The sequence below is a fragment of the Anomaloglossus baeobatrachus genome, unplaced genomic scaffold (assembly GCF_048569485.1).
Source record: "Anomaloglossus baeobatrachus isolate aAnoBae1 unplaced genomic scaffold, aAnoBae1.hap1 Scaffold_3844, whole genome shotgun sequence".
Lineage (NCBI taxonomy): Eukaryota > Metazoa > Chordata > Amphibia > Anura > Aromobatidae > Anomaloglossus > Anomaloglossus baeobatrachus.
This window is the reverse complement of record NW_027443186.1, coordinates 1-24,380: the sequence shown is the minus strand read 5'-3', so window position 1 is coordinate 24,380 and position 24,380 is coordinate 1. Positions and strand designations below refer to the sequence as shown.

General features: G+C 46.2%; 16 non-coding genes across 16 annotated transcripts; all 16 read right to left on the bottom strand.

Moving 5' to 3' along the window:
• Positions 1 to 444: 444 nt before the first annotated feature.
• Positions 445 to 635, bottom strand: LOC142275657 (U2 spliceosomal RNA). Its single transcript, XR_012739282.1, has one exon. It is a non-coding gene; the product is annotated as a U2 spliceosomal RNA (small nuclear RNA).
• Positions 636 to 2,022: 1,387 nt separating this feature from the next.
• On the bottom strand, positions 2,023 to 2,214 carry LOC142275678 (U2 spliceosomal RNA). The gene has a single exon (XR_012739301.1). It is a non-coding gene; the product is annotated as a U2 spliceosomal RNA (small nuclear RNA).
• A 1,387-nt stretch (positions 2,215 to 3,601) lies between these two features.
• LOC142275656 (U2 spliceosomal RNA) lies at positions 3,602 to 3,792 on the bottom strand. The gene has a single exon (XR_012739281.1). It is a non-coding gene; the product is annotated as a U2 spliceosomal RNA (small nuclear RNA).
• A 1,387-nt stretch (positions 3,793 to 5,179) lies between these two features.
• On the bottom strand, positions 5,180 to 5,370 carry LOC142275655 (U2 spliceosomal RNA). Its single transcript, XR_012739280.1, has one exon. It is a non-coding gene; the product is annotated as a U2 spliceosomal RNA (small nuclear RNA).
• Positions 5,371 to 6,757: 1,387 nt separating this feature from the next.
• LOC142275653 (U2 spliceosomal RNA) lies at positions 6,758 to 6,948 on the bottom strand. The gene has a single exon (XR_012739279.1). It is a non-coding gene; the product is annotated as a U2 spliceosomal RNA (small nuclear RNA).
• Positions 6,949 to 8,335: 1,387 nt separating this feature from the next.
• LOC142275652 (U2 spliceosomal RNA) lies at positions 8,336 to 8,526 on the bottom strand. The gene has a single exon (XR_012739278.1). It is a non-coding gene; the product is annotated as a U2 spliceosomal RNA (small nuclear RNA).
• Positions 8,527 to 9,913: 1,387 nt separating this feature from the next.
• LOC142275651 (U2 spliceosomal RNA) lies at positions 9,914 to 10,104 on the bottom strand. The gene has a single exon (XR_012739277.1). It is a non-coding gene; the product is annotated as a U2 spliceosomal RNA (small nuclear RNA).
• A 1,387-nt stretch (positions 10,105 to 11,491) lies between these two features.
• Positions 11,492 to 11,682, bottom strand: LOC142275650 (U2 spliceosomal RNA). Its single transcript, XR_012739276.1, has one exon. It is a non-coding gene; the product is annotated as a U2 spliceosomal RNA (small nuclear RNA).
• A 1,387-nt stretch (positions 11,683 to 13,069) lies between these two features.
• Positions 13,070 to 13,260, bottom strand: LOC142275649 (U2 spliceosomal RNA). Its single transcript, XR_012739275.1, has one exon. It is a non-coding gene; the product is annotated as a U2 spliceosomal RNA (small nuclear RNA).
• A 1,387-nt stretch (positions 13,261 to 14,647) lies between these two features.
• On the bottom strand, positions 14,648 to 14,838 carry LOC142275648 (U2 spliceosomal RNA). Its single transcript, XR_012739274.1, has one exon. It is a non-coding gene; the product is annotated as a U2 spliceosomal RNA (small nuclear RNA).
• Positions 14,839 to 16,226: 1,388 nt separating this feature from the next.
• On the bottom strand, positions 16,227 to 16,417 carry LOC142275647 (U2 spliceosomal RNA). The gene has a single exon (XR_012739273.1). It is a non-coding gene; the product is annotated as a U2 spliceosomal RNA (small nuclear RNA).
• Positions 16,418 to 17,804: 1,387 nt separating this feature from the next.
• On the bottom strand, positions 17,805 to 17,995 carry LOC142275683 (U2 spliceosomal RNA). The gene has a single exon (XR_012739305.1). It is a non-coding gene; the product is annotated as a U2 spliceosomal RNA (small nuclear RNA).
• A 1,387-nt stretch (positions 17,996 to 19,382) lies between these two features.
• LOC142275682 (U2 spliceosomal RNA) lies at positions 19,383 to 19,573 on the bottom strand. Its single transcript, XR_012739304.1, has one exon. It is a non-coding gene; the product is annotated as a U2 spliceosomal RNA (small nuclear RNA).
• Positions 19,574 to 20,960: 1,387 nt separating this feature from the next.
• Positions 20,961 to 21,151, bottom strand: LOC142275670 (U2 spliceosomal RNA). The gene has a single exon (XR_012739294.1). It is a non-coding gene; the product is annotated as a U2 spliceosomal RNA (small nuclear RNA).
• Positions 21,152 to 22,538: 1,387 nt separating this feature from the next.
• LOC142275658 (U2 spliceosomal RNA) lies at positions 22,539 to 22,729 on the bottom strand. The gene has a single exon (XR_012739283.1). It is a non-coding gene; the product is annotated as a U2 spliceosomal RNA (small nuclear RNA).
• Positions 22,730 to 24,117: 1,388 nt separating this feature from the next.
• LOC142275646 (U2 spliceosomal RNA) lies at positions 24,118 to 24,308 on the bottom strand. The gene has a single exon (XR_012739272.1). It is a non-coding gene; the product is annotated as a U2 spliceosomal RNA (small nuclear RNA).
• Between the last annotated feature and the right edge of the window lie 72 nt (positions 24,309 to 24,380).

The window sequence follows — 24,380 nt, the reverse complement described above, 5'->3', positions numbered from 1 at the left end:
CTAAAGAGATCATCATTACTCAAAGAAAACCCCAAAAACCAATGCATGATAGGAATAAACAGGTAACTTTCTTTGGAGTGGAAGCGGAGAGATCGCACCAGATGCCAATTCTAGATGTTATCACACCTGTGGTCACTGCAGCAGCAGGTGAATCCACTTTGTCCAAAAGGGATCTATTCCATTCAATTGCAAATGATCTAGATAAGACAGAGAACTGCAGCACGGGGACATAGCCGAGTTGGTCAGGTTGAGTGGTGATGAGTTTGCTATTTGGATGAATAAAGAAAGTCAAAAGTGTGAAAGATAAAAAACAAAAGGAGGAAGTGTGAAAAGTGAATGGGCCAAATTGAGGTGCATATGAAGACGTATGCTTTCTTCCAATTCATTAAATCGGGCTAATATGAATCAGGTGAATTGAGTTCTGCTTTTGGAAACTGGGTTAAGAAGGGGTGCACCGTTCCTGGAGGTACTGCAATACCAGGTCAATGCGTGGAGTGGACAGAGCAAGCTCTTTTTCCATCTCCCTGTTCTAAAAATCCATTTAATATATGGTCCCCAGATAGGGGACGTATCAGATATTAAACTGATAAGAACAGATACTACACTTGATCTTAGCCAAAAGGCCGAGAAGCGATAACCAGAATTGGTTTGGGCCTCGAGTGGCACCCTGGCCTATGCCGGACACATCTTAGGGAGAGAGAGCGAGAGGGAGACAAACCCACGCCTACACAAGACATTTTGTCACCCAAGCCAACCCTTGAAAAGGCTGCTTTGCAGAGCCAAAACAAGAAGAATGGTGCGTTTTGCAGCCGCCGCCCACTGCAATGAATCTGAATAACTCCTCCTTTAGGGCGCAAGCAACTCCCCTCCCCCTTGCAGTCTTTCCAATTCACGATACAAAAAGACGGACAGGACAGGTTGCCTGACTTTCCGTCACTGCCACCCTTTGCCATCCTTACCCGTAGAAAGCCCTTTCATCATCCCCAAACCCTAATCTTTTCCCTTTCCTTCCCAGCCCCCAAACCCTGCCCTCTGTACCTTTCTCACCACCCGCTTCCCTTCTCCTGTCATCCCCCTACCACCCGGGAAAAAAAGAGATTGCCCCCTCCTTCCACTAGCCCACCCTCCCACCCAAAGAACAACTTCTTCTGCGCAGCTTGTTTTCTAGGCAGCAGCGCTATTGTGATGTCATCGGGGGGCATTGTGACAAGCCGCCAGTGTTCCGTCTCTTCATGTTGTGCACAGTTCAAACGGAAAATACATCAACAGGCAGACTACAGAAAAGCTTACTATCAAAGGTTAGAGGGGGGCTTTCTCAGAGGGCTTTTTACAGTTTTTCTATTCCCAATTAGCCGTTTAAGTGTACTTATTGAAAGTAGTAATTCTTTCATAGGCCGCCCTTTCTTAGTATTTGACGTTCCTTATATTGCGGTATGAGGCTTCGCAGTAGGTTGCAAACATTCATCACCCATGACTGTCCCCAATTGAGCTCAGAAGCTCAATGTCTATCATGACCTCTCTTTTAGAATGTCCAAGAGCAAGCAAACTATTCCTCCAGGAGAGGGCGCCAACAGACTACTAAAGAGATCATCATTACTCAAAGAAAACCCCAAAAACCAATGCATGATAGGAATAAACAGGTAACTTTCTTTGGAGTGGAAGCGGAGAGATCGCACCAGATGCCAATTCTAGATGTTATCACACCTGTGGTCACTGCAGCAGCAGGTGAATCCACTTTGTCCAAAAGGGATCTATTCCATTCAATTGCAAATGATCTAGATAAGACAGAGAACTGCAGCACGGGGACATAGCCGAGTTGGTCAGGTTGAGTGGTGATGAGTTTGCTATTTGGATGAATAAAGAAAGTCAAAAGTGTGAAAGATAAAAAACAAAAGGAGGAAGTGTGAAAAGTGAATGGGCCAAATTGAGGTGCATATGAAGACGTATGCTTTCTTCCAATTCATTAAATCGGGCTAATATGAATCAGGTGAATTGAGTTCTGCTTTTGGAAACTGGGTTAAGAAGGGGTGCACCGTTCCTGGAGGTACTGCAATACCAGGTCAATGCGTGGAGTGGACAGAGCAAGCTCTTTTTCCATCTCCCTGTTCTAAAAATCCATTTAATATATGGTCCCCAGATAGGGGACGTATCAGATATTAAACTGATAAGAACAGATACTACACTTGATCTTAGCCAAAAGGCCGAGGAAGCGATAACCAGAATTGGTTTGGGCCTCGAGTGGCACCCTGGCCTATGCCGGACACATCTTAGGGAGAGAGAGCGAGAGGGAGACAAACCCACGCCTACACAAGACATTTTGTCACCCAAGCCAACCCTTGAAAAGGCTGCTTTGCAGAGCCAAAACAAGAAGAATGGTGCGTTTTGCAGCCGCCGCCCACTGCAATGAATCTGAATAACTCCTCCTTTAGGGCGCAAGCAACTCCCCTCCCCCTTGCAGTCTTTCCAATTCACGATACAAAAAGACGGACAGGACAGGTTGCCTGACTTTCCGTCACTGCCACCCTTTGCCATCCTTACCCGTAGAAAGCCCTTTCATCATCCCCAAACCCTAATCTTTTCCCTTTCCTTCCCAGCCCCCAAACCCTGCCCTCTGTACCTTTCTCACCACCCGCTTCCCTTCTCCTGTCATCCCCCTACCACCCGGGAAAAAAAGAGATTGCCCCCTCCTTCCACTAGCCCACCCTCCCACCCAAAGAACAACTTCTTCTGCGCAGCTTGTTTTCTAGGCAGCAGCGCTATTGTGATGTCATCGGGGGGCATTGTGACAAGCCGCCAGTGTTCCGTCTCTTCATGTTGTGCACAGTTCAAACGGAAAATACATCAACAGGCAGACTACAGAAAAGCTTACTATCAAAGGTTAGAGGGGGGCTTTCTCAGAGGGCTTTTTACAGTTTTTCTATTCCCAATTAGCCGTTTAAGTGTACTTATTGAAAGTAGTAATTCTTTCATAGGCCGCCCTTTCTTAGTATTTGACGTTCCTTATATTGCGGTATGAGGCTTCGCAGTAGGTTGCAAACATTCATCACCCATGACTGTCCCCAATTGAGCTCAGAAGCTCAATGTCTATCATGACCTCTCTTTTAGAATGTCCAAGAGCAAGCAAACTATTCCTCCAGGAGAGGGCGCCAACAGACTACTAAAGAGATCATCATTACTCAAAGAAAACCCCAAAAACCAATGCATGATAGGAATAAACAGGTAACTTTCTTTGGAGTGGAAGCGGAGAGATCGCACCAGATGCCAATTCTAGATGTTATCACACCTGTGGTCACTGCAGCAGCAGGTGAATCCACTTTGTCCAAAAGGGATCTATTCCATTCAATTGCAAATGATCTAGATAAGACAGAGAACTGCAGCACGGGGACATAGCCGAGTTGGTCAGGTTGAGTGGTGATGAGTTTGCTATTTGGATGAATAAAGAAAGTCAAAAGTGTGAAAGATAAAAAACAAAAGGAGGAAGTGTGAAAAGTGAATGGGCCAAATTGAGGTGCATATGAAGACGTATGCTTTCTTCCAATTCATTAAATCGGGCTAATATGAATCAGGTGAATTGAGTTCTGCTTTTGGAAACTGGGTTAAGAAGGGGTGCACCGTTCCTGGAGGTACTGCAATACCAGGTCAATGCGTGGAGTGGACAGAGCAAGCTCTTTTTCCATCTCCCTGTTCTAAAAATCCATTTAATATATGGTCCCCAGATAGGGGACGTATCAGATATTAAACTGATAAGAACAGATACTACACTTGATCTTAGCCAAAAGGCCGAGAAGCGATAACCAGAATTGGTTTGGGCCTCGAGTGGCACCCTGGCCTATGCCGGACACATCTTAGGGAGAGAGAGCGAGAGGGAGACAAACCCACGCCTACACAAGACATTTTGTCACCCAAGCCAACCCTTGAAAAGGCTGCTTTGCAGAGCCAAAACAAGAAGAATGGTGCGTTTTGCAGCCGCCGCCCACTGCAATGAATCTGAATAACTCCTCCTTTAGGGCGCAAGCAACTCCCCTCCCCCTTGCAGTCTTTCCAATTCACGATACAAAAAGACGGACAGGACAGGTTGCCTGACTTTCCGTCACTGCCACCCTTTGCCATCCTTACCCGTAGAAAGCCCTTTCATCATCCCCAAACCCTAATCTTTTCCCTTTCCTTCCCAGCCCCCAAACCCTGCCCTCTGTACCTTTCTCACCACCCGCTTCCCTTCTCCTGTCATCCCCCTACCACCCGGGAAAAAAAGAGATTGCCCCCTCCTTCCACTAGCCCACCCTCCCACCCAAAGAACAACTTCTTCTGCGCAGCTTGTTTTCTAGGCAGCAGCGCTATTGTGATGTCATCGGGGGGCATTGTGACAAGCCGCCAGTGTTCCGTCTCTTCATGTTGTGCACAGTTCAAACGGAAAATACATCAACAGGCAGACTACAGAAAAGCTTACTATCAAAGGTTAGAGGGGGGCTTTCTCAGAGGGCTTTTTACAGTTTTTCTATTCCCAATTAGCCGTTTAAGTGTACTTATTGAAAGTAGTAATTCTTTCATAGGCCGCCCTTTCTTAGTATTTGACGTTCCTTATATTGCGGTATGAGGCTTCGCAGTAGGTTGCAAACATTCATCACCCATGACTGTCCCCAATTGAGCTCAGAAGCTCAATGTCTATCATGACCTCTCTTTTAGAATGTCCAAGAGCAAGCAAACTATTCCTCCAGGAGAGGGCGCCAACAGACTACTAAAGAGATCATCATTACTCAAAGAAAACCCCAAAAACCAATGCATGATAGGAATAAACAGGTAACTTTCTTTGGAGTGGAAGCGGAGAGATCGCACCAGATGCCAATTCTAGATGTTATCACACCTGTGGTCACTGCAGCAGCAGGTGAATCCACTTTGTCCAAAAGGGATCTATTCCATTCAATTGCAAATGATCTAGATAAGACAGAGAACTGCAGCACGGGGACATAGCCGAGTTGGTCAGGTTGAGTGGTGATGAGTTTGCTATTTGGATGAATAAAGAAAGTCAAAAGTGTGAAAGATAAAAAACAAAAGGAGGAAGTGTGAAAAGTGAATGGGCCAAATTGAGGTGCATATGAAGACGTATGCTTTCTTCCAATTCATTAAATCGGGCTAATATGAATCAGGTGAATTGAGTTCTGCTTTTGGAAACTGGGTTAAGAAGGGGTGCACCGTTCCTGGAGGTACTGCAATACCAGGTCAATGCGTGGAGTGGACAGAGCAAGCTCTTTTTCCATCTCCCTGTTCTAAAAATCCATTTAATATATGGTCCCCAGATAGGGGACGTATCAGATATTAAACTGATAAGAACAGATACTACACTTGATCTTAGCCAAAAGGCCGAGAAGCGATAACCAGAATTGGTTTGGGCCTCGAGTGGCACCCTGGCCTATGCCGGACACATCTTAGGGAGAGAGAGCGAGAGGGAGACAAACCCACGCCTACACAAGACATTTTGTCACCCAAGCCAACCCTTGAAAAGGCTGCTTTGCAGAGCCAAAACAAGAAGAATGGTGCGTTTTGCAGCCGCCGCCCACTGCAATGAATCTGAATAACTCCTCCTTTAGGGCGCAAGCAACTCCCCTCCCCCTTGCAGTCTTTCCAATTCACGATACAAAAAGACGGACAGGACAGGTTGCCTGACTTTCCGTCACTGCCACCCTTTGCCATCCTTACCCGTAGAAAGCCCTTTCATCATCCCCAAACCCTAATCTTTTCCCTTTCCTTCCCAGCCCCCAAACCCTGCCCTCTGTACCTTTCTCACCACCCGCTTCCCTTCTCCTGTCATCCCCCTACCACCCGGGAAAAAAAGAGATTGCCCCCTCCTTCCACTAGCCCACCCTCCCACCCAAAGAACAACTTCTTCTGCGCAGCTTGTTTTCTAGGCAGCAGCGCTATTGTGATGTCATCGGGGGGCATTGTGACAAGCCGCCAGTGTTCCGTCTCTTCATGTTGTGCACAGTTCAAACGGAAAATACATCAACAGGCAGACTACAGAAAAGCTTACTATCAAAGGTTAGAGGGGGGCTTTCTCAGAGGGCTTTTTACAGTTTTTCTATTCCCAATTAGCCGTTTAAGTGTACTTATTGAAAGTAGTAATTCTTTCATAGGCCGCCCTTTCTTAGTATTTGACGTTCCTTATATTGCGGTATGAGGCTTCGCAGTAGGTTGCAAACATTCATCACCCATGACTGTCCCCAATTGAGCTCAGAAGCTCAATGTCTATCATGACCTCTCTTTTAGAATGTCCAAGAGCAAGCAAACTATTCCTCCAGGAGAGGGCGCCAACAGACTACTAAAGAGATCATCATTACTCAAAGAAAACCCCAAAAACCAATGCATGATAGGAATAAACAGGTAACTTTCTTTGGAGTGGAAGCGGAGAGATCGCACCAGATGCCAATTCTAGATGTTATCACACCTGTGGTCACTGCAGCAGCAGGTGAATCCACTTTGTCCAAAAGGGATCTATTCCATTCAATTGCAAATGATCTAGATAAGACAGAGAACTGCAGCACGGGGACATAGCCGAGTTGGTCAGGTTGAGTGGTGATGAGTTTGCTATTTGGATGAATAAAGAAAGTCAAAAGTGTGAAAGATAAAAAACAAAAGGAGGAAGTGTGAAAAGTGAATGGGCCAAATTGAGGTGCATATGAAGACGTATGCTTTCTTCCAATTCATTAAATCGGGCTAATATGAATCAGGTGAATTGAGTTCTGCTTTTGGAAACTGGGTTAAGAAGGGGTGCACCGTTCCTGGAGGTACTGCAATACCAGGTCAATGCGTGGAGTGGACAGAGCAAGCTCTTTTTCCATCTCCCTGTTCTAAAAATCCATTTAATATATGGTCCCCAGATAGGGGACGTATCAGATATTAAACTGATAAGAACAGATACTACACTTGATCTTAGCCAAAAGGCCGAGAAGCGATAACCAGAATTGGTTTGGGCCTCGAGTGGCACCCTGGCCTATGCCGGACACATCTTAGGGAGAGAGAGCGAGAGGGAGACAAACCCACGCCTACACAAGACATTTTGTCACCCAAGCCAACCCTTGAAAAGGCTGCTTTGCAGAGCCAAAACAAGAAGAATGGTGCGTTTTGCAGCCGCCGCCCACTGCAATGAATCTGAATAACTCCTCCTTTAGGGCGCAAGCAACTCCCCTCCCCCTTGCAGTCTTTCCAATTCACGATACAAAAAGACGGACAGGACAGGTTGCCTGACTTTCCGTCACTGCCACCCTTTGCCATCCTTACCCGTAGAAAGCCCTTTCATCATCCCCAAACCCTAATCTTTTCCCTTTCCTTCCCAGCCCCCAAACCCTGCCCTCTGTACCTTTCTCACCACCCGCTTCCCTTCTCCTGTCATCCCCCTACCACCCGGGAAAAAAAGAGATTGCCCCCTCCTTCCACTAGCCCACCCTCCCACCCAAAGAACAACTTCTTCTGCGCAGCTTGTTTTCTAGGCAGCAGCGCTATTGTGATGTCATCGGGGGGCATTGTGACAAGCCGCCAGTGTTCCGTCTCTTCATGTTGTGCACAGTTCAAACGGAAAATACATCAACAGGCAGACTACAGAAAAGCTTACTATCAAAGGTTAGAGGGGGGCTTTCTCAGAGGGCTTTTTACAGTTTTTCTATTCCCAATTAGCCGTTTAAGTGTACTTATTGAAAGTAGTAATTCTTTCATAGGCCGCCCTTTCTTAGTATTTGACGTTCCTTATATTGCGGTATGAGGCTTCGCAGTAGGTTGCAAACATTCATCACCCATGACTGTCCCCAATTGAGCTCAGAAGCTCAATGTCTATCATGACCTCTCTTTTAGAATGTCCAAGAGCAAGCAAACTATTCCTCCAGGAGAGGGCGCCAACAGACTACTAAAGAGATCATCATTACTCAAAGAAAACCCCAAAAACCAATGCATGATAGGAATAAACAGGTAACTTTCTTTGGAGTGGAAGCGGAGAGATCGCACCAGATGCCAATTCTAGATGTTATCACACCTGTGGTCACTGCAGCAGCAGGTGAATCCACTTTGTCCAAAAGGGATCTATTCCATTCAATTGCAAATGATCTAGATAAGACAGAGAACTGCAGCACGGGGACATAGCCGAGTTGGTCAGGTTGAGTGGTGATGAGTTTGCTATTTGGATGAATAAAGAAAGTCAAAAGTGTGAAAGATAAAAAACAAAAGGAGGAAGTGTGAAAAGTGAATGGGCCAAATTGAGGTGCATATGAAGACGTATGCTTTCTTCCAATTCATTAAATCGGGCTAATATGAATCAGGTGAATTGAGTTCTGCTTTTGGAAACTGGGTTAAGAAGGGGTGCACCGTTCCTGGAGGTACTGCAATACCAGGTCAATGCGTGGAGTGGACAGAGCAAGCTCTTTTTCCATCTCCCTGTTCTAAAAATCCATTTAATATATGGTCCCCAGATAGGGGACGTATCAGATATTAAACTGATAAGAACAGATACTACACTTGATCTTAGCCAAAAGGCCGAGAAGCGATAACCAGAATTGGTTTGGGCCTCGAGTGGCACCCTGGCCTATGCCGGACACATCTTAGGGAGAGAGAGCGAGAGGGAGACAAACCCACGCCTACACAAGACATTTTGTCACCCAAGCCAACCCTTGAAAAGGCTGCTTTGCAGAGCCAAAACAAGAAGAATGGTGCGTTTTGCAGCCGCCGCCCACTGCAATGAATCTGAATAACTCCTCCTTTAGGGCGCAAGCAACTCCCCTCCCCCTTGCAGTCTTTCCAATTCACGATACAAAAAGACGGACAGGACAGGTTGCCTGACTTTCCGTCACTGCCACCCTTTGCCATCCTTACCCGTAGAAAGCCCTTTCATCATCCCCAAACCCTAATCTTTTCCCTTTCCTTCCCAGCCCCCAAACCCTGCCCTCTGTACCTTTCTCACCACCCGCTTCCCTTCTCCTGTCATCCCCCTACCACCCGGGAAAAAAAGAGATTGCCCCCTCCTTCCACTAGCCCACCCTCCCACCCAAAGAACAACTTCTTCTGCGCAGCTTGTTTTCTAGGCAGCAGCGCTATTGTGATGTCATCGGGGGGCATTGTGACAAGCCGCCAGTGTTCCGTCTCTTCATGTTGTGCACAGTTCAAACGGAAAATACATCAACAGGCAGACTACAGAAAAGCTTACTATCAAAGGTTAGAGGGGGGCTTTCTCAGAGGGCTTTTTACAGTTTTTCTATTCCCAATTAGCCGTTTAAGTGTACTTATTGAAAGTAGTAATTCTTTCATAGGCCGCCCTTTCTTAGTATTTGACGTTCCTTATATTGCGGTATGAGGCTTCGCAGTAGGTTGCAAACATTCATCACCCATGACTGTCCCCAATTGAGCTCAGAAGCTCAATGTCTATCATGACCTCTCTTTTAGAATGTCCAAGAGCAAGCAAACTATTCCTCCAGGAGAGGGCGCCAACAGACTACTAAAGAGATCATCATTACTCAAAGAAAACCCCAAAAACCAATGCATGATAGGAATAAACAGGTAACTTTCTTTGGAGTGGAAGCGGAGAGATCGCACCAGATGCCAATTCTAGATGTTATCACACCTGTGGTCACTGCAGCAGCAGGTGAATCCACTTTGTCCAAAAGGGATCTATTCCATTCAATTGCAAATGATCTAGATAAGACAGAGAACTGCAGCACGGGGACATAGCCGAGTTGGTCAGGTTGAGTGGTGATGAGTTTGCTATTTGGATGAATAAAGAAAGTCAAAAGTGTGAAAGATAAAAAACAAAAGGAGGAAGTGTGAAAAGTGAATGGGCCAAATTGAGGTGCATATGAAGACGTATGCTTTCTTCCAATTCATTAAATCGGGCTAATATGAATCAGGTGAATTGAGTTCTGCTTTTGGAAACTGGGTTAAGAAGGGGTGCACCGTTCCTGGAGGTACTGCAATACCAGGTCAATGCGTGGAGTGGACAGAGCAAGCTCTTTTTCCATCTCCCTGTTCTAAAAATCCATTTAATATATGGTCCCCAGATAGGGGACGTATCAGATATTAAACTGATAAGAACAGATACTACACTTGATCTTAGCCAAAAGGCCGAGAAGCGATAACCAGAATTGGTTTGGGCCTCGAGTGGCACCCTGGCCTATGCCGGACACATCTTAGGGAGAGAGAGCGAGAGGGAGACAAACCCACGCCTACACAAGACATTTTGTCACCCAAGCCAACCCTTGAAAAGGCTGCTTTGCAGAGCCAAAACAAGAAGAATGGTGCGTTTTGCAGCCGCCGCCCACTGCAATGAATCTGAATAACTCCTCCTTTAGGGCGCAAGCAACTCCCCTCCCCCTTGCAGTCTTTCCAATTCACGATACAAAAAGACGGACAGGACAGGTTGCCTGACTTTCCGTCACTGCCACCCTTTGCCATCCTTACCCGTAGAAAGCCCTTTCATCATCCCCAAACCCTAATCTTTTCCCTTTCCTTCCCAGCCCCCAAACCCTGCCCTCTGTACCTTTCTCACCACCCGCTTCCCTTCTCCTGTCATCCCCCTACCACCCGGGAAAAAAAGAGATTGCCCCCTCCTTCCACTAGCCCACCCTCCCACCCAAAGAACAACTTCTTCTGCGCAGCTTGTTTTCTAGGCAGCAGCGCTATTGTGATGTCATCGGGGGGCATTGTGACAAGCCGCCAGTGTTCCGTCTCTTCATGTTGTGCACAGTTCAAACGGAAAATACATCAACAGGCAGACTACAGAAAAGCTTACTATCAAAGGTTAGAGGGGGGCTTTCTCAGAGGGCTTTTTACAGTTTTTCTATTCCCAATTAGCCGTTTAAGTGTACTTATTGAAAGTAGTAATTCTTTCATAGGCCGCCCTTTCTTAGTATTTGACGTTCCTTATATTGCGGTATGAGGCTTCGCAGTAGGTTGCAAACATTCATCACCCATGACTGTCCCCAATTGAGCTCAGAAGCTCAATGTCTATCATGACCTCTCTTTTAGAATGTCCAAGAGCAAGCAAACTATTCCTCCAGGAGAGGGCGCCAACAGACTACTAAAGAGATCATCATTACTCAAAGAAAACCCCAAAAACCAATGCATGATAGGAATAAACAGGTAACTTTCTTTGGAGTGGAAGCGGAGAGATCGCACCAGATGCCAATTCTAGATGTTATCACACCTGTGGTCACTGCAGCAGCAGGTGAATCCACTTTGTCCAAAAGGGATCTATTCCATTCAATTGCAAATGATCTAGATAAGACAGAGAACTGCAGCACGGGGACATAGCCGAGTTGGTCAGGTTGAGTGGTGATGAGTTTGCTATTTGGATGAATAAAGAAAGTCAAAAGTGTGAAAGATAAAAAACAAAAGGAGGAAGTGTGAAAAGTGAATGGGCCAAATTGAGGTGCATATGAAGACGTATGCTTTCTTCCAATTCATTAAATCGGGCTAATATGAATCAGGTGAATTGAGTTCTGCTTTTGGAAACTGGGTTAAGAAGGGGTGCACCGTTCCTGGAGGTACTGCAATACCAGGTCAATGCGTGGAGTGGACAGAGCAAGCTCTTTTTCCATCTCCCTGTTCTAAAAATCCATTTAATATATGGTCCCCAGATAGGGGACGTATCAGATATTAAACTGATAAGAACAGATACTACACTTGATCTTAGCCAAAAGGCCGAGAAGCGATAACCAGAATTGGTTTGGGCCTCGAGTGGCACCCTGGCCTATGCCGGACACATCTTAGGGAGAGAGAGCGAGAGGGAGACAAACCCACGCCTACACAAGACATTTTGTCACCCAAGCCAACCCTTGAAAAGGCTGCTTTGCAGAGCCAAAACAAGAAGAATGGTGCGTTTTGCAGCCGCCGCCCACTGCAATGAATCTGAATAACTCCTCCTTTAGGGCGCAAGCAACTCCCCTCCCCCTTGCAGTCTTTCCAATTCACGATACAAAAAGACGGACAGGACAGGTTGCCTGACTTTCCGTCACTGCCACCCTTTGCCATCCTTACCCGTAGAAAGCCCTTTCATCATCCCCAAACCCTAATCTTTTCCCTTTCCTTCCCAGCCCCCAAACCCTGCCCTCTGTACCTTTCTCACCACCCGCTTCCCTTCTCCTGTCATCCCCCTACCACCCGGGAAAAAAAGAGATTGCCCCCTCCTTCCACTAGCCCACCCTCCCACCCAAAGAACAACTTCTTCTGCGCAGCTTGTTTTCTAGGCAGCAGCGCTATTGTGATGTCATCGGGGGGCATTGTGACAAGCCGCCAGTGTTCCGTCTCTTCATGTTGTGCACAGTTCAAACGGAAAATACATCAACAGGCAGACTACAGAAAAGCTTACTATCAAAGGTTAGAGGGGGGCTTTCTCAGAGGGCTTTTTACAGTTTTTCTATTCCCAATTAGCCGTTTAAGTGTACTTATTGAAAGTAGTAATTCTTTCATAGGCCGCCCTTTCTTAGTATTTGACGTTCCTTATATTGCGGTATGAGGCTTCGCAGTAGGTTGCAAACATTCATCACCCATGACTGTCCCCAATTGAGCTCAGAAGCTCAATGTCTATCATGACCTCTCTTTTAGAATGTCCAAGAGCAAGCAAACTATTCCTCCAGGAGAGGGCGCCAACAGACTACTAAAGAGATCATCATTACTCAAAGAAAACCCCAAAAACCAATGCATGATAGGAATAAACAGGTAACTTTCTTTGGAGTGGAAGCGGAGAGATCGCACCAGATGCCAATTCTAGATGTTATCACACCTGTGGTCACTGCAGCAGCAGGTGAATCCACTTTGTCCAAAAGGGATCTATTCCATTCAATTGCAAATGATCTAGATAAGACAGAGAACTGCAGCACGGGGACATAGCCGAGTTGGTCAGGTTGAGTGGTGATGAGTTTGCTATTTGGATGAATAAAGAAAGTCAAAAGTGTGAAAGATAAAAAACAAAAGGAGGAAGTGTGAAAAGTGAATGGGCCAAATTGAGGTGCATATGAAGACGTATGCTTTCTTCCAATTCATTAAATCGGGCTAATATGAATCAGGTGAATTGAGTTCTGCTTTTGGAAACTGGGTTAAGAAGGGGTGCACCGTTCCTGGAGGTACTGCAATACCAGGTCAATGCGTGGAGTGGACAGAGCAAGCTCTTTTTCCATCTCCCTGTTCTAAAAATCCATTTAATATATGGTCCCCAGATAGGGGACGTATCAGATATTAAACTGATAAGAACAGATACTACACTTGATCTTAGCCAAAAGGCCGAGAAGCGATAACCAGAATTGGTTTGGGCCTCGAGTGGCACCCTGGCCTATGCCGGACACATCTTAGGGAGAGAGAGCGAGAGGGAGACAAACCCACGCCTACACAAGACATTTTGTCACCCAAGCCAACCCTTGAAAAGGCTGCTTTGCAGAGCCAAAACAAGAAGAATGGTGCGTTTTGCAGCCGCCGCCCACTGCAATGAATCTGAATAACTCCTCCTTTAGGGCGCAAGCAACTCCCCTCCCCCTTGCAGTCTTTCCAATTCACGATACAAAAAGACGGACAGGACAGGTTGCCTGACTTTCCGTCACTGCCACCCTTTGCCATCCTTACCCGTAGAAAGCCCTTTCATCATCCCCAAACCCTAATCTTTTCCCTTTCCTTCCCAGCCCCCAAACCCTGCCCTCTGTACCTTTCTCACCACCCGCTTCCCTTCTCCTGTCATCCCCCTACCACCCGGGAAAAAAAGAGATTGCCCCCTCCTTCCACTAGCCCACCCTCCCACCCAAAGAACAACTTCTTCTGCGCAGCTTGTTTTCTAGGCAGCAGCGCTATTGTGATGTCATCGGGGGGCATTGTGACAAGCCGCCAGTGTTCCGTCTCTTCATGTTGTGCACAGTTCAAACGGAAAATACATCAACAGGCAGACTACAGAAAAGCTTACTATCAAAGGTTAGAGGGGGGCTTTCTCAGAGGGCTTTTTACAGTTTTTCTATTCCCAATTAGCCGTTTAAGTGTACTTATTGAAAGTAGTAATTCTTTCATAGGCCGCCCTTTCTTAGTATTTGACGTTCCTTATATTGCGGTATGAGGCTTCGCAGTAGGTTGCAAACATTCATCACCCATGACTGTCCCCAATTGAGCTCAGAAGCTCAATGTCTATCATGACCTCTCTTTTAGAATGTCCAAGAGCAAGCAAACTATTCCTCCAGGAGAGGGCGCCAACAGACTACTAAAGAGATCATCATTACTCAAAGAAAACCCCAAAAACCAATGCATGATAGGAATAAACAGGTAACTTTCTTTGGAGTGGAAGCGGAGAGATCGCACCAGATGCCAATTCTAGATGTTATCACACCTGTGGTCACTGCAGCAGCAGGTGAATCCACTTTGTCCAAAAGGGATCTATTCCATTCAATTGCAAATGATCTAGATAAGACAGAGAACTGCAGCACGGGGACATAGCCGAGTTGGTCAGGTTGAGTGGTGATGAGTTTGCTATTTGGATGAATAAAGAAAGTCAAAAGTGTGAAAGATAAAAAACAAAAGGAGGAAGTGTGAAAAGTGAATGGGCCAAATTGAGGTGCATATGAAGACGTATGCTTTCTTCCAATTCATTAAATCGGGCTAATATGAATCAGGTGAATTGAGTTCTGCTTTTGGAAACTGGGTTAAGAAGGGGTGCACCGTTCCTGGAGGTACTGCAATACCAGGTCAATGCGTGGAGTGGACAGAGCAAGCTCTTTTTCCATCTCCCTGTTCTAAAAATCCATTTAATATATGGTCCCCAGATAGGGGACGTATCAGATATTAAACTGATAAGAACAGATACTACACTTGATCTTAGCCAAAAGGCCGAGAAGCGATAACCAGAATTGGTTTGGGCCTCGAGTGGCACCCTGGCCTATGCCGGACACATCTTAGGGAGAGAGAGCGAGAGGGAGACAAACCCACGCCTACACAAGACATTTTGTCACCCAAGCCAACCCTTGAAAAGGCTGCTTTGCAGAGCCAAAACAAGAAGAATGGTGCGTTTTGCAGCCGCCGCCCACTGCAATGAATCTGAATAACTCCTCCTTTAGGGCGCAAGCAACTCCCCTCCCCCTTGCAGTCTTTCCAATTCACGATACAAAAAGACGGACAGGACAGGTTGCCTGACTTTCCGTCACTGCCACCCTTTGCCATCCTTACCCGTAGAAAGCCCTTTCATCATCCCCAAACCCTAATCTTTTCCCTTTCCTTCCCAGCCCCCAAACCCTGCCCTCTGTACCTTTCTCACCACCGCGCTTCCCTTCTCCTGTCATCCCCCTACCACCCGGGAAAAAAAGAGATTGCCCCCTCCTTCCACTAGCCCACCCTCCCACCCAAAGAACAACTTCTTCTGCGCAGCTTGTTTTCTAGGCAGCAGCGCTATTGTGATGTCATCGGGGGGCATTGTGACAAGCCGCCAGTGTTCCGTCTCTTCATGTTGTGCACAGTTCAAACGGAAAATACATCAACAGGCAGACTACAGAAAAGCTTACTATCAAAGGTTAGAGGGGGGCTTTCTCAGAGGGCTTTTTACAGTTTTTCTATTCCCAATTAGCCGTTTAAGTGTACTTATTGAAAGTAGTAATTCTTTCATAGGCCGCCCTTTCTTAGTATTTGACGTTCCTTATATTGCGGTATGAGGCTTCGCAGTAGGTTGCAAACATTCATCACCCATGACTGTCCCCAATTGAGCTCAGAAGCTCAATGTCTATCATGACCTCTCTTTTAGAATGTCCAAGAGCAAGCAAACTATTCCTCCAGGAGAGGGCGCCAACAGACTACTAAAGAGATCATCATTACTCAAAGAAAACCCCAAAAACCAATGCATGATAGGAATAAACAGGTAACTTTCTTTGGAGTGGAAGCGGAGAGATCGCACCAGATGCCAATTCTAGATGTTATCACACCTGTGGTCACTGCAGCAGCAGGTGAATCCACTTTGTCCAAAAGGGATCTATTCCATTCAATTGCAAATGATCTAGATAAGACAGAGAACTGCAGCACGGGGACATAGCCGAGTTGGTCAGGTTGAGTGGTGATGAGTTTGCTATTTGGATGAATAAAGAAAGTCAAAAGTGTGAAAGATAAAAAACAAAAGGAGGAAGTGTGAAAAGTGAATGGGCCAAATTGAGGTGCATATGAAGACGTATGCTTTCTTCCAATTCATTAAATCGGGCTAATATGAATCAGGTGAATTGAGTTCTGCTTTTGGAAACTGGGTTAAGAAGGGGTGCACCGTTCCTGGAGGTACTGCAATACCAGGTCAATGCGTGGAGTGGACAGAGCAAGCTCTTTTTCCATCTCCCTGTTCTAAAAATCCATTTAATATATGGTCCCCAGATAGGGGACGTATCAGATATTAAACTGATAAGAACAGATACTACACTTGATCTTAGCCAAAAGGCCGAGAAGCGATAACCAGAATTGGTTTGGGCCTCGAGTGGCACCCTGGCCTATGCCGGACACATCTTAGGGAGAGAGAGCGAGAGGGAGACAAACCCACGCCTACACAAGACATTTTGTCACCCAAGCCAACCCTTGAAAAGGCTGCTTTGCAGAGCCAAAACAAGAAGAATGGTGCGTTTTGCAGCCGCCGCCCACTGCAATGAATCTGAATAACTCCTCCTTTAGGGCGCAAGCAACTCCCCTCCCCCTTGCAGTCTTTCCAATTCACGATACAAAAAGACGGACAGGACAGGTTGCCTGACTTTCCGTCACTGCCACCCTTTGCCATCCTTACCCGTAGAAAGCCCTTTCATCATCCCCAAACCCTAATCTTTTCCCTTTCCTTCCCAGCCCCCAAACCCTGCCCTCTGTACCTTTCTCACCACCCGCTTCCCTTCTCCTGTCATCCCCCTACCACCCGGGAAAAAAAGAGATTGCCCCCTCCTTCCACTAGCCCACCCTCCCACCCAAAGAACAACTTCTTCTGCGCAGCTTGTTTTCTAGGCAGCAGCGCTATTGTGATTTCATCGGGGGGCATTGTGACAAGCCGCCAGTGTTCCGTCTCTTCATGTTGTGCACAGTTCAAACGGAAAATACATCAACAGGCAGACTACAGAAAAGCTTACTATCAAAGGTTAGAGGGGGGCTTTCTCAGAGGGCTTTTTACAGTTTTTCTATTCCCAATTAGCCGTTTAAGTGTACTTATTGAAAGTAGTAATTCTTTCATAGGCCGCCCTTTCTTAGTATTTGACGTTCCTTATATTGCGGTATGAGGCTTCGCAGTAGGTTGCAAACATTCATCACCCATGACTGTCCCCAATTGAGCTCAGAAGCTCAATGTCTATCATGACCTCTCTTTTAGAATGTCCAAGAGCAAGCAAACTATTCCTCCAGGAGAGGGCGCCAACAGACTACTAAAGAGATCATCATTACTCAAAGAAAACCCCAAAAACCAATGCATGATAGGAATAAACAGGTAACTTTCTTTGGAGTGGAAGCGGAGAGATCGCACCAGATGCCAATTCTAGATGTTATCACACCTGTGGTCACTGCAGCAGCAGGTGAATCCACTTTGTCCAAAAGGGATCTATTCCATTCAATTGCAAATGATCTAGATAAGACAGAGAACTGCAGCACGGGGACATAGCCGAGTTGGTCAGGTTGAGTGGTGATGAGTTTGCTATTTGGATGAATAAAGAAAGTCAAAAGTGTGAAAGATAAAAAACAAAAGGAGGAAGTGTGAAAAGTGAATGGGCCAAATTGAGGTGCATATGAAGACGTATGCTTTCTTCCAATTCATTAAATCGGGCTAATATGAATCAGGTGAATTGAGTTCTGCTTTTGGAAACTGGGTTAAGAAGGGGTGCACCGTTCCTGGAGGTACTGCAATACCAGGTCAATGCGTGGAGTGGACAGAGCAAGCTCTTTTTCCATCTCCCTGTTCTAAAAATCCATTTAATATATGGTCCCCAGATAGGGGACGTATCAGATATTAAACTGATAAGAACAGATACTACACTTGATCTTAGCCAAAAGGCCGAGAAGCGATAACCAGAATTGGTTTGGGCCTCGAGTGGCACCCTGGCCTATGCCGGACACATCTTAGGGAGAGAGAGCGAGAGGGAGACAAACCCACGCCTACACAAGACATTTTGTCACCCAAGCCAACCCTTGAAAAGGCTGCTTTGCAGAGCCAAAACAAGAAGAATGGTGCGTTTTGCAGCCGCCGCCCACTGCAATGAATCTGAATAACTCCTCCTTTAGGGCGCAAGCAACTCCCCTCCCCCTTGCAGTCTTTCCAATTCACGATACAAAAAGACGGACAGGACAGGTTGCCTGACTTTCCGTCACTGCCACCCTTTGCCATCCTTACCCGTAGAAAGCCCTTTCATCATCCCCAAACCCTAATCTTTTCCCTTTCCTTCCCAGCCCCCAAACCCTGCCCTCTGTACCTTTCTCACCACCCGCTTCCCTTCTCCTGTCATCCCCCTACCACCCGGGAAAAAAAGAGATTGCCCCCTCCTTCCACTAGCCCACCCTCCCACCCAAAGAACAACTTCTTCTGCGCAGCTTGTTTTCTAGGCAGCAGCGCTATTGTGATGTCATCGGGGGGCATTGTGACAAGCCGCCAGTGTTCCGTCTCTTCATGTTGTGCACAGTTCAAACGGAAAATACATCAACAGGCAGACTACAGAAAAGCTTACTATCAAAGGTTAGAGGGGGGCTTTCTCAGAGGGCTTTTTACAGTTTTTCTATTCCCAATTAGCCGTTTAAGTGTACTTATTGAAAGTAGTAATTCTTTCATAGGCCGCCCTTTCTTAGTATTTGACGTTCCTTATATTGCGGTATGAGGCTTCGCAGTAGGTTGCAAACATTCATCACCCATGACTGTCCCCAATTGAGCTCAGAAGCTCAATGTCTATCATGACCTCTCTTTTAGAATGTCCAAGAGCAAGCAAACTATTCCTCCAGGAGAGGGCGCCAACAGACTACTAAAGAGATCATCATTACTCAAAGAAAACCCCAAAAACCAATGCATGATAGGAATAAACAGGTAACTTTCTTTGGAGTGGAAGCGGAGAGATCGCACCAGATGCCAATTCTAGATGTTATCACACCTGTGGTCACTGCAGCAGCAGGTGAATCCACTTTGTCCAAAAGGGATCTATTCCATTCAATTGCAAATGATCTAGATAAGACAGAGAACTGCAGCACGGGGACATAGCCGAGTTGGTCAGGTTGAGTGGTGATGAGTTTGCTATTTGGATGAATAAAGAAAGTCAAAAGTGTGAAAGATAAAAAACAAAAGGAGGAAGTGTGAAAAGTGAATGGGCCAAATTGAGGTGCATATGAAGACGTATGCTTTCTTCCAATTCATTAAATCGGGCTAATATGAATCAGGTGAATTGAGTTCTGCTTTTGGAAACTGGGTTAAGAAGGGGTGCACCGTTCCTGGAGGTACTGCAATACCAGGTCAATGCGTGGAGTGGACAGAGCAAGCTCTTTTTCCATCTCCCTGTTCTAAAAATCCATTTAATATATGGTCCCCAGATAGGGGACGTATCAGATATTAAACTGATAAGAACAGATACTACACTTGATCTTAGCCAAAAGGCCGAGAAGCGATAACCAGAATTGGTTTGGGCCTCGAGTGGCACCCTGGCCTATGCCGGACACATCTTAGGGAGAGAGAGCGAGAGGGAGACAAACCCACGCCTACACAAGACATTTTGTCACCCAAGCCAACCCTTGAAAAGGCTGCTTTGCAGAGCCAAAACAAGAAGAATGGTGCGTTTTGCAGCCGCCGCCCACTGCAATGAATCTGAATAACTCCTCCTTTAGGGCGCAAGCAACTCCCCTCCCCCTTGCAGTCTTTCCAATTCACGATACAAAAAGACGGACAGGACAGGTTGCCTGACTTTCCGTCACTGCCACCCTTTGCCATCCTTACCCGTAGAAAGCCCTTTCATCATCCCCAAACCCTAATCTTTTCCCTTTCCTTCCCAGCCCCCAAACCCTGCCCTCTGTACCTTTCTCACCACCCGCTTCCCTTCTCCTGTCATCCCCCTACCACCCGGGAAAAAAAGAGATTGCCCCCTCCTTCCACTAGCCCACCCTCCCACCCAAAGAACAACTTCTTCTGCGCAGCTTGTTTTCTAGGCAGCAGCGCTATTGTGATGTCATCGGGGGGCATTGTGACAAGCCGCCAGTGTTCCGTCTCTTCATGTTGTGCACAGTTCAAACGGAAAATACATCAACAGGCAGACTACAGAAAAGCTTACTATCAAAGGTTAGAGGGGGGCTTTCTCAGAGGGCTTTTTACAGTTTTTCTATTCCCAATTAGCCGTTTAAGTGTACTTATTGAAAGTAGTAATTCTTTCATAGGCCGCCCTTTCTTAGTATTTGACGTTCCTTATATTGCGGTATGAGGCTTCGCAGTAGGTTGCAAACATTCATCACCCATGACTGTCCCCAATTGAGCTCAGAAGCTCAATGTCTATCATGACCTCTCTTTTAGAATGTCCAAGAGCAAGCAAACTATTCCTCCAGGAGAGGGCGCCAACAGACTACTAAAGAGATCATCATTACTCAAAGAAAACCCCAAAAACCAATGCATGATAGGAATAAACAGGTAACTTTCTTTGGAGTGGAAGCGGAGAGATCGCACCAGATGCCAATTCTAGATGTTATCACACCTGTGGTCACTGCAGCAGCAGGTGAATCCACTTTGTCCAAAAGGGATCTATTCCATTCAATTGCAAATGATCTAGATAAGACAGAGAACTGCAGCACGGGGACATAGCCGAGTTGGTCAGGTTGAGTGGTGATGAGTTTGCTATTTGGATGAATAAAGAAAGTCAAAAGTGTGAAAGATAAAAAACAAAAGGAGGAAGTGTGAAAAGTGAATGGGCCAAATTGAGGTGCATATGAAGACGTATGCTTTCTTCCAATTCATTAAATCGGGCTAATATGAATCAGGTGAATTGAGTTCTGCTTTTGGAAACTGGGTTAAGAAGGGGTGCACCGTTCCTGGAGGTACTGCAATACCAGGTCAATGCGTGGAGTGGACAGAGCAAGCTCTTTTTCCATCTCCCTGTTCTAAAAATCCATTTAATATATGGTCCCCAGATAGGGGACGTATCAGATATTAAACTGATAAGAACAGATACTACACTTGATCTTAGCCAAAAGGCCGAGAAGCGATAACCAGAATTGGTTTGGGCCTCGAGTGGCACCCTGGCCTATGCCGGACACATCTTAGGGAGAGAGAGCGAGAGGGAGACAAACCCACGCCTACACAAGACATTTTGTCACCCAAGCCAACCCTTGAAAAGGCTGCTTTGCAGAGCCAAAACAAGAAGAATGGTGCGTTTTGCAGCCGCCGCCCACTGCAATGAATCTGAATAACTCCTCCTTTAGGGCGCAAGCAACTCCCCTCCCCCTTGCAGTCTTTCCAATTCACGATACAAAAAGACGGACAGGACAGGTTGCCTGACTTTCCGTCACTGCCACCCTTTGCCATCCTTACCCGTAGAAAGCCCTTTCATCATCCCCAAACCCTAATCTTTTCCCTTTCCTTCCCAGCCCCCAAACCCTGCCCTCTGTACCTTTCTCACCACCCGCTTCCCTTCTCCTGTCATCCCCCTACCACCCGGGAAAAAAAGAGATTGCCCCCTCCTTCCACTAGCCCACCCTCCCACCCAAAGAACAACTTCTTCTGCGCAGCTTGTTTTCTAGGCAGCAGCGCTATTGTGATGTCATCGGGGGGCATTGTGACAAGCCGCCAGTGTTCCGTCTCTTCATGTTGTGCACAGTTCAAACGGAAAATACATCAACAGGCAGACTACAGAAAAGCTTACTATCAAAGGTTAGAGGGGGGCTTTCTCAGAGGGCTTTTTACAGTTTTTCTATTCCCAATTAGCCGTTTAAGTGTACTTATTGAAAGTAGTAATTCTTTCATAGGCCGCCCTTTCTTAGTATTTGACGTTCCTTATATTGCGGTATGAGGCTTCGCAGTAGGTTGCAAACATTCATCACCCATGACTGTCCCCAATTGAGCTCAGAAGCTCAATGTCTATCATGACCTCTCTTTTAGAATGTCCAAGAGCAAGCAAACTATTCCTCCAGGAGAGGGCGCCAACAGACTACTAAAGAGATCATCATTACTCAAAGAAAACCCCAAAAACCAATGCATGATAGGAATAAACAGGTAACTTTCTTTGGAGTGGAAGCGGAGAGATCGCACCAGATGCCAATTCTAGATGTTATCACACCTGTGGTCACTGCAGCAGCAGGTGAATCCACTTTGTCCAAAAGGGATCTATTCCATTCAATTGCAAATGATCTAGATAAGACAGAGAACTGCAGCACGGGGACATAGCCGAGTTGGTCAGGTTGAGTGGTGATGAGTTTGCTATTTGGATGAATAAAGAAAGTCAAAAGTGTGAAAGATAAAAAACAAAAGGAGGAAGTGTGAAAAGTGAATGGGCCAAATTGAGGTGCATATGAAGACGTATGCTTTCTTCCAATTCATTAAATCGGGCTAATATGAATCAGGTGAATTGAGTTCTGCTTTTGGAAACTGGGTTAAGAAGGGGTGCACCGTTCCTGGAGGTACTGCAATACCAGGTCAATGCGTGGAGTGGACAGAGCAAGCTCTTTTTCCATCTCCCTGTTCTAAAAATCCATTTAATATATGGTCCCCAGATAGGGGACGTATCAGATATTAAACTGATAAGAACAGATACTACACTTGATCTTAGCCAAAAGGCCGAGAAGCGATAACCAGAATTGGTTTGGGCCTCGAGTGGCACCCTGGCCTATGCCGGACACATCTTAGGGAGAGAGAGCGAGAGGGAGACAAACCCACGCCTACACAAGACATTTTGTCACCCAAGCCAACCCTTGAAAAGGCTGCTTTGCAGAGCCAAAACAAGAAGAATGGTGCGTTTTGCAGCCGCCGCCCACTGCAATGAATCTGAATAACTCCTCCTTTAGGGCGCAAGCAACTCCCCTCCCCCTTGCAGTCTTTCCAATTCACGATACAAAAAGACGGACAGGACAGGTTGCCTGACTTTCCGTCACTGCCACCCTTTGCCATCCTTACCCGTAGAAAGCCCTTTCATCATCCCCAAACCCTAATCTTTTCCCTTTCCTTCCCAGCCCCCAAACCCTGCCCTCTGTACCTTTCTCACCACCGCGCTTCCCTTCTCCTGTCATCCCCCTACCACCCGGGAAAAAAAGAGATTGCCCCCTCCTTCCACTAGCCCACCCTCCCACCCAAAGAACAACTTCTTCTGCGCAGCTTGTTTTCTAGGCAGCAGCGCTATTGTGATGTCATCGGGGGGCATTGTGACAAGCCGCCAGTGTTCCGTCTCTTCATGTTGTGCACAGTTCAAACGGAAAATACATCAACAGGCAGACTACAGAAAAGCTTACTATCAAAGGTTAGAGGGGGGCTTTCTCAGAGGGCTTTTTACAGTTTTTCTATTCCCAATTAGCCGTTTAAGTGTACTTATTGAAAGTAGTAATTCTTTCATAGGCCGCCCTTTCTTAGTATTTGACGTTCCTTATATTGCGGTATGAGGCTTCGCAGTAGGTTGCAAACATTCATCACCCATGACTGTCCCCAATTGAGCTCAGAAGCTCAATGTCTATCATGACCTCTCTTTTAGAATGTCCAAGAGCAAGCAAACTATTCCTCCAGGAGAGGGCGCCAACAGACTACTAAAGAGATCATCATTACTCAAAGAAAACCCCAAAAACCAATGCATGATAGGAATAAACAGGTAACTTTCTTTGGAGTGGAAGCGGAGAGATCGCACCAGATGCCAATTCTAGATGTTATCACACCTGTGGTCACTGCAGCAGCAGGTGAATCCACTTTGTCCAAAAGGGATCTATTCCATTCAATTGCAAATGATCTAGATAAGACAGAGAACTGCAGCACGGGGACATAGCCGAGTTGGTCAGGTTGAGTGGTGATGAGTTTGCTATTTGGATGAATAAAGAAAGTCAAAAGTGTGAAAGATAAAAAACAAAAGGAGGAAGTGTGAAAAGTGAATGGGCCAAATTGAGGTGCATATGAAGACGTATGCTTTCTTCCAATTCATTAAATCGGGCTAATATGAATCAGGTGAATTGAGTTCTGCTTTTGGAAACTGGGTTAAGAAGGGGTGCACCGTTCCTGGAGGTACTGCAATACCAGGTCAATGCGTGGAGTGGACAGAGCAAGCTCTTTTTCCATCTCCCTGTTCTAAAAATCCATTTAATATATGGTCCCCAGATAGGGGACGTATCAGATATTAAACTGATAAGAACAGATACTACACTTGATCTTAGCCAAAAGGCCGAGAAGCGATAACCAGAATTGGTTTGGGCCTCGAGTGGCACCCTGGCCTATGCCGGACACATCTTAGGGAGAGAGAGCGAGA